The sequence below is a fragment of the Acipenser ruthenus genome, chromosome 39 (genome assembly GCF_902713425.1).
Source record: "Acipenser ruthenus chromosome 39, fAciRut3.2 maternal haplotype, whole genome shotgun sequence".
Classification (NCBI taxonomy): domain Eukaryota; kingdom Metazoa; phylum Chordata; class Actinopteri; order Acipenseriformes; family Acipenseridae; genus Acipenser; species Acipenser ruthenus.
Window position 1 is genome coordinate 10,914,392 of NC_081227.1, and position 12,500 is coordinate 10,926,891.

The 12,500-nt window shown below is 38.2% G+C and overlaps 2 non-coding genes and 3 pseudogenes across 2 annotated transcripts; all 5 read left to right on the top strand.

The window, feature by feature from the left end:
• Window positions 1-3,339: 3,339 nt before the first annotated feature.
• On the top strand, window positions 3,340-3,404 carry LOC131707381 (U6 spliceosomal RNA; annotated as a pseudogene).
• Window positions 3,405-4,385: 981 nt separating this feature from the next.
• On the top strand, window positions 4,386-4,450 carry LOC131707423 (U6 spliceosomal RNA; annotated as a pseudogene).
• A 993-nt stretch (window positions 4,451-5,443) lies between these two features.
• Window positions 5,444-5,550, top strand: LOC131707455 (U6 spliceosomal RNA). The gene has a single exon (XR_009311188.1). It is a non-coding gene; the product is annotated as a U6 spliceosomal RNA (small nuclear RNA).
• Window positions 5,551-9,109: 3,559 nt separating this feature from the next.
• Window positions 9,110-9,174, top strand: LOC131707424 (U6 spliceosomal RNA; annotated as a pseudogene).
• Window positions 9,175-10,167: 993 nt separating this feature from the next.
• Window positions 10,168-10,274, top strand: LOC131707457 (U6 spliceosomal RNA). Its single transcript, XR_009311189.1, has one exon. It is a non-coding gene; the product is annotated as a U6 spliceosomal RNA (small nuclear RNA).
• The last annotated feature ends 2,226 nt before the right edge of the window (window positions 10,275-12,500 follow it).

The following is a 12,500-nucleotide window of genomic DNA, read 5'->3' on the forward strand; positions in this document are numbered from 1 at the left end:
TAATGATTTAGATTCTGGTATAGTAATGTCACAGGTGACAGTGAACTAGTTATTCCATGTAGTAAAACATTGGACTCCTTTGCATGGAGGATCTCAGTAAGCTACAGTGCACGGTTCATCAACTGATTCAGATTCATTTATGTTAAGTTTGCTACTGATGATGTGGAAAAGAACAGTAATTGAGTGCCCAAAAATATGAATCACAGTGAGTTTTGACCTCCTTTAGAATTCTGGATGGAGCGCATACCTTGCAAAATGACCCGGTGTGAACAAAAGGAAATATATAGAAGTAATATGTACAGCTAAACGTGTCCAAGTATCTTATAGGAATGAAGTCAGACCATGGAAATCCACACCTGTGCTGGAGAAACATTGGATCAAGGGACTTCTTGTGGAAACAACTAGAGCGAAACCTGGTACAGAAGCTGAATCCTGCTGGGAACACATGGATATGCTGGACATGTCCTAGGCGATTTCAAATATGGAATGTACTTTGACATAAAAATGAAGTGTTAGAGGTTTTTTGAAGGAAGGATAAAGATGAGTATCCATGTACCGCCAGCAGGTGGCTCTCTTGCTCCATGAAATAGGTCAGTCTACACATGTTTTTAATTAAGTACTTAGTAATCTCGGAATAAAAAAGCACCATTCCGGCTAAAAGTGAACGTTAATCACACCTACAAACAAGATAAGAAAGAGATTCTTTACCACAAATAAATGAACATTAAAACTGAACAGCCAAGGTCTTAAGAAAAAACCTGTCTCAGCTGGATTTTGTATGAACAAAGAACAGGGTCAAGCCTAGTTCAGTCATTATAAAAAATATAAGAGTTGAATGCAGTTATACTGGCCTGTATTTGGATTTAAATCTTAGAGGGATTCACCAAAGAAATAAAGTGATATTATAAATTCTAGCAGCAACTGTTAAACTGAAGTAAAATAATTAAGTTTTTCTTGAAATGCCACATTCATAGTTAAAAAGGTTCAGTGATAATTTACACTGTTTATAGTTTATAATGGTCAAAGACTAGTAATTAGACACAAAGGTATTGTAAATTAATAAAATAAATGATTAAAACCTTTTTTAGACAGCATGGTATTTGAAACTAAAACTAATTATTTGATTTCATAAGATTAATAGTATGTTTTAAGTATTTGCTATAATAAGAAAACATATTATTTAAACTGACAAGTATTATTGCTTGTTCATGACTTTACTGTATTAATAAGAAGATTAAAAGCTGGAAGCAGTATTCGATTTAATTAAAAGGGAAAGTGGTACAGTTTATTTCTCCTTCTATTGAACAACAAGACCTCTAGACATTATGATATCCATTGAATTATAGAATTTTAAGGGTGTTGTGTTATGTTTTTGTGTTAAGTTTGTAATAATATACTATAATGTACCTTGTTGTTAATCCACTATACTATTGTCTAATGATGGTAGATGGAGTCCTTATAATGTGGTTCTTTGAAACTGCTCTATTGCTAAAAGGGGCCTCTCTCCTTATCCCGATGAACAGGCTGTAGAGAAAGGAGGGGGTCTTATTGCATTCTACGCTAGCAAAGCTGCAAGTCTTGTAGATTTGCAATTTAGGGTTTATGGAATTAGTGGTTTAGCACAGATAAGAATATATCTTGAAATAATATGCAAAAATGATGGCTTAACAGACATTGATAGGTCATAGATCTAAAAAAGTGTTTGCACAGACTTTGGCCTTGAAAAAACAAGAGACTCTGGAAAACTGCTTGGAATAGCATATTTAGAAGTCAGATACAGGTCAGAGCCTGGTTAGTGCATCTTTTAAGGGATAAATAATTCTAATGAAAACTATTACCACTTAAACTTAGTGAAACTAATTGACTTAAATACTGCACGAGACAATCTTTTGTCAAATCCTCTGTTAGACAATGGTATATGGAATTAAAACTGACTCATTAACAAAATGATGAAACAATATGAGGTTAAAAGAAACACATGCCTTTAATTTAGCAAAATATAATGAATTAGAAGATGATGTCACATATTAAGAACATCTCTCATATATAACACATATAAAAATAGTGTTTTGCATGCACATATAAACAGTAGTGTTTTTATATTATATTATAAACCAAGATCCTGGGAACTTTGGTTCACTTAACTTTTCAGATAAAGGAGGGGCTCGGAGGAAAACAAGGAATGAGATCATAGAGTTGGACACATGTGAAGTTTTGAATTCATTCAGTACATGACACCTATTCATTCTGAAAAGTTAGTCCGGAACTTTTGAAAACCATTATTCGTAAAAGGGATAAGAGCTGTCTCACCAGATTAAGGATTGGATTTAATTGAGGCGTCCCATGTATTCCAATGGGACGAAAAACCTATATAACTCCTAAGTAATTACAATGGAGTACCACACTCATCCCAGACAGGGTAAGGTGGTCCATCTTCTGCAAACTTTAAATACATCAGTCTGTCAATTTCTTGGGTGCTATATTAGTCATCTGGATATATTGCGGGTCAAGAGCGTAATAAAAATACCCCACAAGGAGTAGTAACATCTCTGTCCTCCTAACGTCTCCCCTGAGATAAGAGTGTATACTGAGCTAAATGGAACAGAGTACGTACAGAAATCTGAACCTACGGATTTTGTGACAGTAAGCAAACTTGTTAAATTTGCATATCTCCCAGCTGTCTCTCTGATGTATAGCTGTGCTCACTTCTTTATTAAACGTGAGTTTAAACTGTTATTATTATTATTATTATTAATATTATTACCTCTGACCGTATAACCTGGCATCATTCACTCCTGTTCCTGGAAGAATGGCCTCCAGCTGAGGTAGTTTCATCAGTAATTTCTTGTAACTGTTTTTAAACTAGATGACCACTACATCGTGTCTAAAGGTATAATTGCAAGAACTGTGTAGTTCTGTATTCCTAATAATCATTGAGTGCAATTCTTAAACCCTAACTCTGACCCTAGCCCTGAGTATTAAGCCCCCTCCTCTGAGGTGTCAGTTGCATTCCGCGCTGTGATACGAAACGGGACCCTGGTCAACCTGCAAGTCTTTTGGTATGCTGGCCAATCCGGAGGGCTCAACATCATAGGTAACATGTCAGTATTTGCATATCTTTCCCAGCCGGTTTGAAGGTGCAGATGTGCAGACTTCTTTATTCAGCCACTTTCTGCAAACGTGATATCCTCAGAGTTTGTAACCCTCTGCGTGTTGATTGTGGACAACCATGCATATACGCAGAGCAAATGGAAACAATTGGACTATGCTTGACACACCACAACACCAATCGCTCTTTAGCCACTCGCTGTACATAGAGACGCGTATCAGGTAAGCACCGTGCGTTCGCTACGGCAGCACATATACTAAAATTGGAACGATACAGAGAAGATTAGCATGGCCCCAAATGGAGATTAGATAAAGGGGTATTCAGAACAGAAAATAGGAGGGTCTGGACCAGCTTCCCAGTAATGTTTTTGAAGCTGACACCCGGGGATCCTTCAAGAAGCTGCATGATGAGATTCTGGGGTCAATAAGCTACTAACAACCTATTGAGCAAGATGGGCTGAATGGCCTCCTCTCGTTTGTAAACTTTCTTATGCTCTTATGTTCTTAACACTAACCCCGGCTATTAAGCCTATCTCCTTCTGAGGTGCAGTAACATTCTGCACCAACAGAGGGGGTGGGACCCTGGTCAACCTTCTACGTAACGGGTCAGTATTTGCATATCTCCCAGCTGTCTCTCTGATGTATAGCTGTGCTCACTTCTTTATTAAACGTGAGTTTAAACTGTTATTCTTATTATTAATAATATTATTACCTCTGACCGTATAACCTGGCATCCTTCACTCCTGTTCCTGGAAGAATGGCCTCCAGCTGAGGTAGTTTCATCAGTTATTTCTTGTAACTGTTTTTAAACTAGATGACCACTACATCGTGTCTAAAGGTATAATTGCAAGAACTGTGTAGTTCTGTATTCCTAATAATCATTGAGTGCAATTATTAAACCCTAACTCTGACCCTAGCCCCGAGTATTAAGCCCCCTCCTCTGAGGTGTCAGTTGCATTCCGCGCTGTGATACGAAACGGGACCCTGGTCAACCTGCAAGTCTTTTGGTATGCTGGCCAATCCGGAGGGCTCAACATCATAGGTAACATGTCAGTATTTGCATATCTTTCCCAGCCGGTTTGAAGGTGCAGACTTCTTTATTCCGCCACTTTCTGCAAACGTGATATCCTCAGAGTTTGTAACCCTCTGCGTGTTGATTGTGGACAACCATGCATATACGCAGAGCAAATGGAAACAATTGGACTATGCTTGACACACCACAAGACCAATCGCTCTTTAGCCACTCGCTGCACATAGAGGCGCATCAGCTAAGCACCGTGCGTTCGTTAGGGCAGCACATATACTAAAATTGGAACGATACAGAGAAGATTAGCATGGCCCCAAATGGAGATTAGATAAAGGGGTATTCAGAACAGAAAATAGGAGGGTCTGGACCAGCTTCCCAGTAATGTTTTTGAAGCTGACACCCGGGGATCCTTCAAGAAGCTGCATGATGAGATTCTGGGGTCAATAAGCTACTAACAACCTATCGAGCAAGATGGGCTGAATGGCCTCCTCTCGTTTGTAAACTTTCTTATGTTCTTATGTTCTTAACACTAACCCCGGCTATTAAGCCTATCTCCTTCTGAGGTGCAGTAACATTCTGCACCAACAGAGGGGGTGGGACCCTGGTCAACCTTCTACGTAACGGGTCAGTATTTGCATATCTCCCAGCTGTCTCTCTGATGTATAGCTGTGCTCACTTCTTTATTAAACGTGAGTTTAAACTGTTATTCTTATTATTAATAATATTATTACCTCTGACCGTATAACCTGGCATCCTTCACTCCTGTTCCTGGAAGAATGGCCTCCAGCTGAGGTAGTTTCATCAGTTATTTCTTGTAACTGTTTTTAAACTAGATGACCACTACATCGTGTCTAAAGGTATAATTGCAAGAACTGTGTAGTTCTGTATTCCTAATAATCATTGAGTGCAATTATTAAACCCTAACTCTGACCCTAGCCCCGAGTATTAAGCCCCCTCCTCTGAGGTGTCAGTTGCATTCCGCGCTGTGATACGAAACGGGACCCTGGTCAACCTGCAAGTCTTTTGGTATGCTGGCCAATCCGGAGGGCTCAACATCATAGGTAACATGTCAGTATTTGCATATCTTTCCCAGCCGGTTTGAAGGTGCAGATGTGCAGACTTCTTTATTCAGCCGCTTTCTGCAAACGTGATATCCTCAGAGTTTGTAACCCTCTGCGTGTTGATTGTGGACAACCATGCATATACGCAGAGCAATTGGAAACAATTGGACTATGCTTGACACACCACAAGACCAATCGCTCTTTAGCCACTCGCTGTACATAGAGGCGCGTATCAGGTAAGCACCGTGTGTTCGCTACGGCAGCACATATACTAAAATTGGAACGATACAGAGAAGATTAGCATGGCCCCTGCGCAAGGATGACACGCAAATTCGTGAAGCGTTCCACATTTTGGTCTTTTTTGTCGTTGGGAATAGTACTGTACCTGCCTTGGAATAACTACCCTGGTAGAACCCGAAACATTGAAGCTGAACCTGAACCCCAATCCTTATCCAAGCCTAAAACCAAACCCAAACCCTAATTTGATTAGAGGAGCACCCTCAAAATGGAGCGAGGTAACCAGTGGTGTAACACAGGGATCAGTATTAGGACCTCTGCTATTCCTAATCCACGTTAATGATTTAGATTCTGGTATAGTAATGTCACAGGTGACAGTGAACTAGTTATTCCATGTAGTAAAACATTGGACTCCTTTGCATGGAGGATCTCAGTAAGCTACAGTGCACGGTTCATCAACTGATTCAGATTCATTTATGTTAAGTTTGCTACTGATGATGTGGAAAAGAACAGTAATTGAGTGCCCAAAAATATGAATCACAGTGAGTTTTGACCTCCTTTAGAATTCTGGATGGAGCGCATACCTTGCAAAATGACCCGGTGTGAACAAAAGGAAATATATAGAAGTAATATGTACAGCTAAACGTGTCCAAGTATCTTATAGGAATGAAGTCAGACCATGGAAATCCACACCTGTGCTGGAGAAACATTGGATCAAGGGACTTCTTGTGGAAACAACTAGAGCGAAACCTGGTACAGAAGCTGAATCCTGCTGGGAACACATGGATATGCTGGACATGTCCTAGGCGATTTCAAATATGGAATGTACTTTGACATAAAAATGAAGTGTTAGAGGTTTTTTGAAGGAAGGATAAAGAGGGAGTATCCATGTACCGCCAGCAGGTGGCTCTCTTGCTCCATGAAATAGGTCAGTCTACACATGTTTTTAATTAAGTACTTAGTAATCTCGGAATAAAAAAGCACCATTCCGGCTAAAAGTGAACGTTAATCACACCTACAAACAAGATAAGAAAGAGATTCTTTACCACAAATAAATGAACATTAAAACTGAACAGCCAAGGTCTTAAGAAAAAACCTGTCTCAGCTGGATTTTGTATGAACAAAGAACAGGGTCAAGCCTAGTTCAGTCATTATAAAAAATATAAGAGTTGAATGCAGTTATACTGGCCTGTATTTGGATTTAAATCTTAGAGGGATTCACCAAAGAAATAAAGTGATATTATAAATTCTAGCAGCAACTGTTAAACTGAAGTAAAATAATTAAGTTTTTCTTGAAATGCCACATTCATAGTTAAAAAGGTTCAGTGATAATTTACACTGTTTATAGTTTATAATGGTCAAAGACTAGTAATTAGACACAAAGGTATTGTAAATTAATAAAATAAATGATTAAAACCTTTTTTTAGACAGCATGGTATTTGAAACTAAAACTAATTATTTGATTTCATAAGATTAATAGTATGTTTTAAGTATTTGCTATAATAAGAAAACATATTATTTAAACTGACAAGTATTATTGCTTGTTCATGACTTTACTGTATTAATAAGAAGATTAAAAGCTGGAAGCAGTATTCGATTTAATTAAAAGGGAAAGTGGTACAGTTTATTTCTCCTTCTATTGAACAACAAGACCTCTAGACATTATGATATCCATTGAATTATAGAATTTTAAGGGTGTTGTGTTATGTTTTTGTGTTAAGTTTGTAATAATATACTATAATGTACCTTGTTGTTAATCCACTATACTATTGTCTAATGATGGTAGATGGAGTCCTTATAATGTGGTTCTTTGAAACTGCTCTATTGCTAAAAGGGGCCTCTCTCCTTATCCCGATGAACAGGCTGTAGAGAAAGGAGGGGGTCTTATTGCATTCTACGCTAGCAAAGCTGCAAGTCTTGTAGATTTGCAATTTAGGGTTTATGGAATTAGTGGTTTAGCACAGATAAGAATATATCTTGAAATAATATGCAAAAATGATGGCTTAACAGACATTGATAGGTCATAGATCTAAAAAAGTGTTTGCACAGACTTTGGCCTTGAAAAAATAAGAGACTCTGGAAAACTGCTTGGAATAGCATATTTAGAAGTCAGATACAGGTCAGAGCCTGGTTAGTGCATCTTTTAAGGGATAAATAATTCTAATGAAAACTATTACCACTTAAACTTAGTGAAACTAATTGACTTAAATACTGCACGAGACAATCTTTTGTCAAATCCTCTGTTAGACAATGGTATATGGAATTAAAACTGACTCATTAACAAAATGATGAAACAATATGAGGTTAAAAGAAACACATGCCTTTAATTTAGCAAAATATAATGAATTAGAAGATGATGTCACATATTAAGAACATCTCTCATATATAACACATATAAAAATAGTGTTTTGCATGCACATATAAACAGTAGTGTTTTTATATTATATTATAAACCAAGATCCTGGGAACTTTGGTTCACTTAACTTTTCAGATAAAGGAGGGGCTCGGAGGAAAACAAGGAATGAGATCATAGAGTTGGACAAATGTGAAGTTTTGAATTCATTCAGTACATGACACCTATTCATTCTGAAAAGTTAGTCCGGAACTTTTGAAAACCATTATTCGTAAAAGGGATAAGAGCTGTCTCACCAGATTAATGATTGGATTTAATTGAGGCGTCCCATGTATTCCAATGGGACGAAAAACCTATATAACTCCTAAGTAATTACAATGGAGTACCACACTCATCCCAGACAGGGTAAGGTGGTCCATCTTCTGCAAACTTTAAATACATAAGTCTGTCAATTTCTTGGGTGCTATATTAGTCATCTGGATATATTGCGGGTCAAGAGCGTAATAAAAATACCCCACAAGGAGTAGTAACATCTCTGTCCTCCTAACGTCTCCCCTGAGATAAGAGTGTATACTGAGCTAAATGGAACAGAGTACGTACAGAAATCTGAACCTACGGATTTTGTGACAGTAAGCAAACTTGTGAAATTTGCATAACTCCCAGCTGTCTCTCTGATGTATAGCTGTGCTCACTTCTTTATTAAACGTGAGTTTAAACTGTTATTATTATTATTATTATTAATATTATTACCTCTGACCGTATAACCTGGCATCATTCACTCCTGTTCCTGGAAGAATGGCCTCCAGCTGAGGTAGTTTCATCAGTAATTTCTTGTAACTGTTTTTAAACTAGATGACCACTACATCGTGTCTAAAGGTATAATTGCAAGAACTGTGTAGTTCTGTATTCCTAATAATCATTGAGTGCAATTCTTAAACCCTAACTCTGACCCTAGCCCCGAGTATTAAGCCCCCTCCTCTGAGGTGTCAGTTGCATTCCGCGCTGTGATACGAAACGGGACCCTGGTCAACCTGCAAGTCTTTTGGTATGCTGGCCAATCCGGAGGGCTCAACATCATAGGTAACATGTCAGTATTTGCATATCTTTCCCAGCCGGTTTGAAGGTGCAGATGTGCAGACTTCTTTATTCAGCCGCTTTCTGCAAACGTGATATCCTCAGAGTTTGTAACCCTCTGCGTGTTGATTGTGGACAACCATGCATATACGCAGAGCAAATGGAAACAATTGGACTATGCTTGCCACACCACAAGACCAATCGCTCTTTAGCCACTCGCTGCACATAGAGGCGCATCAGCTAAACACCGTGCGTTCGTTAGGGCAGCACATATACTAAAATTGGAACGATACAGAGAAGATTAGCATGGCCCCAAATGGAGATTAGATAAAGGGGTATTCAGAACAGAAAATAGGAGGGTCTGGACCAGCTTCCCAGTAATGTTTTTGAAGCTGACACCCGGGGATCCTTCAAGAAGCTGCATGATGAGATTCTGGGGTCAATAAGCTACTAACAACCTATCGAGCAAGATGGGCTGAATGGCCTCCTCTCGTTTGTAAACTTTCTTATGTTCTTATGTTCTTAACACTAACCCCGGCTATTAAGCCTATCTCCTTCTGAGGTGCAGTAACATTCTGCACCAACAGAGGGGGTGGGACCCTGGTCAACCTTCTACGTAACGGGTCAGTATTTGCATATCTCCCAGCTGTCTCTCTGATGTATAGCTGTGCTCACTTCTTTATTAAACGTGAGTTTAAACTGTTATTCTTAGTATTAATAATATTATTACCTCTGACCGTATAACCTGGCATCCTTCACTCCTGTTCCTGGAAGAATGGCCTCCAGCTGAGGTAGTTTCATCAGTTATTTCTTGTAACTGTTTTTAAACTAGATGACCACTACATCGTGTCTAAAGGTATAATTGCAAGAACTGTGTAGTTCTGTATTCCTAATAATCATTGAGTGCAATTCTTAAACCCTAACTCTGACCCTAGCCCCGAGTATTAAGCCCCCTCCTCTGAGGTGTCAGTTGCATTCCGCGCTGTGATACGAAACGGGACCCTGGTCAACCTGCAAGTCTTTTGGTATGCTGGCCAATCCGGAGGGCTCAACATCATAGGTAACATGTCAGTATTTGCATATCTTTCCCAGCCGGTTTGAAGGTGCAGATGTGCAGACTTCTTTATTCAGCCGCTTTCTGCAAACGTGATATCCTCAGAGTTTGTAACCCTCTGCGTGTTGATTGTGGACAACCATGCATATACGCAGAGCAATTGGAAACAATTGGACTATGCTTGACACACCACAACACCAATCGCTCTTTAGCCACTCGCTGTACATAGAGGCGCGTATCAGGTAAGCACCGTGTGTTCGCTACGGCAGCACATATACTAAAATTGGAACGATACAGAGAAGATTAGCATGGCCCCTGCGCAAGGATGACACGCAAATTCGTGAAGCGTTCCACATTTTGGTCTTTTTTGTCGTTGGGAATAGTACTGTACTTGCCTTGGAATAACTACCCTGGTAGAACCCGAAACATTGAAGCTGAACCTGAACCCCAATCCTAACCCAAGCCCAAAACCAAACCCAAACCCTAATTTGATTAGAGGAGCACCCTCAAAATGGAGCGAGGTAACCAGTGGTGTACCACAGGGATCAGTATTAGGACCTCTGCTATTCCTAATCCACGTTAATGATTTAGATTCTGGTATAGTAATGTCACAGGTGACAGTGAACTAGTTATTCCATGTAGTAAAACATTGGACTCCTTTGCATGGAGGATCTCAGTAAGCTACAGTGCACGGTTCATCAACTGATTCAGATTCATTTATGTTAAGTTTGCTACTGATGATGTGGAAAAGAACAGTAATTGAGTGCCCAAAAATATGAATCACAGTGAGTTTTGACCTCCTTTAGAATTCTGGATGGAGCACATACCTTGCAAAATGACCCGGTGTGAACAAAAGGAAATATATAGAAGTAATATGTACAGCTAAACGTGTCCAAGTATCTTATAGGAATGAAGTCAGACCATGGAAATCCACACCTGTGCTGGAGAAACATTGGATCAAGGGACTTCTTGTGGAAACAACTAGAGCGAAACCTGGTACAGAAGCTGAATCCTGCTGGGAACACATGGATATGCTGGACATGTCCTAGGCGATTTCAAATATGGAATGTACTTTGACATAAAAATGAAGTGTTAGAGGTTTTTTGAAGGAAGGATAAAGAGGGAGTATCCATGTACCGCCAGCAGGTGGCTCTCTTGCTCCATGAAATAGGTCAGTCTACACATGTTTTTAATTAAGTACTTAGTAATCTCGGAATAAAAAAGCACCATTCCGGCTAAAAGTGAACGTTAATCACACCTACAAACAAGACAAGAAAGAGATTCTTTACCACAAATAAATGAACATTAAAACTGAACAGCCAAGGTCTTAAGAAAAAACCTGTCTCAGCTGGATTTTGTATGAACAAAGAACAGGGTCAAGCCTAGTTCAGTCATTATAAAAAATATAAGAGTTGAATGCAGTTATACTGGCCTGTATTTGGATTTAAATCTTAGAGGGATTCACCAAAGAAATAAAGTGATATTATAAATTCTAGCAGCAACTGTTAAACTGAAGTAAAATAATTAAGTTTTTCTTGAAATGCCACATTCATAGTTAAAAAGGTTCAGTGATAATTTACACTGTTTATAGTTTATAATGGTCAAAGACTAGTAATTAGACACAAAGGTATTGTAAATTAATAAAATAAATGATTAAAACCTTTTTTTAGACAGCATGGTATTTGAAACTAAAACTAATTATTTGATTTCATAAGATTAATAGTATGTTTTAAGTATTTGCTATAATAAGAAAACATATTATTTAAACTGACAAGTATTATTGCTTGTTCATGACTTTACTGTATTAATAAGAAGATTAAAAGCTGGAAGCAGTATTCGATTTAATTAAAAGGGAAAGTGGTACAGTTTATTTCTCCTTCTATTGAACAACAAGACCTCTAGACATTATGATATCCATTGAATTATAGAATTTTAAGGGTGTTGTGTTATGTTTTTGTGTTAAGTTTGTAATAATATACTATAATGTACCTTGTTGTTAATCCACTATACTATTGTCTAATGATGGTAGATGGAGTCCTTATAATGTGGTTCTTTGAAACTGCTCTATTGCTAAAAGGGGCCTCTCTCCTTATCCCGATGAACAGGCTGTAGAGAAAGGAGGGGGTCTTATTGCATTCTACGCTAGCAAAGCTGCAAGTCTTGTAGATTTGCAATTTAGGGTTTATGGAATTAGTGGTTTAGCACAGATAAGAATATATCTTGAAATAATATGCAAAAATGATGGCTTAACAGACATTGATAGGTCATAGATCTAAAAAAGTGTTTGCACAGACTTTGGCCTTGAAAAAACAAGAGACTCTGGAAAACTGCTTGGAATAGCATATTTAGAAGTCAGATACAGGTCAGAGCCTGGTTAGTGCATCTTTTAAGGGATAAATAATTCTAATGAAAACTATTACCACTTAAACTTAGTGAAACTAATTGACTTAAATACTGCACGAGACAATCTTTTGTCAAATCCTCTGTTAGACAATGGTATATGGAATTAAAACTGACTCATTAACAAAATGATGAAACAATATGAGGTTAAAAGAAACACATGCCTTTAATTTAGCAAAATATAAT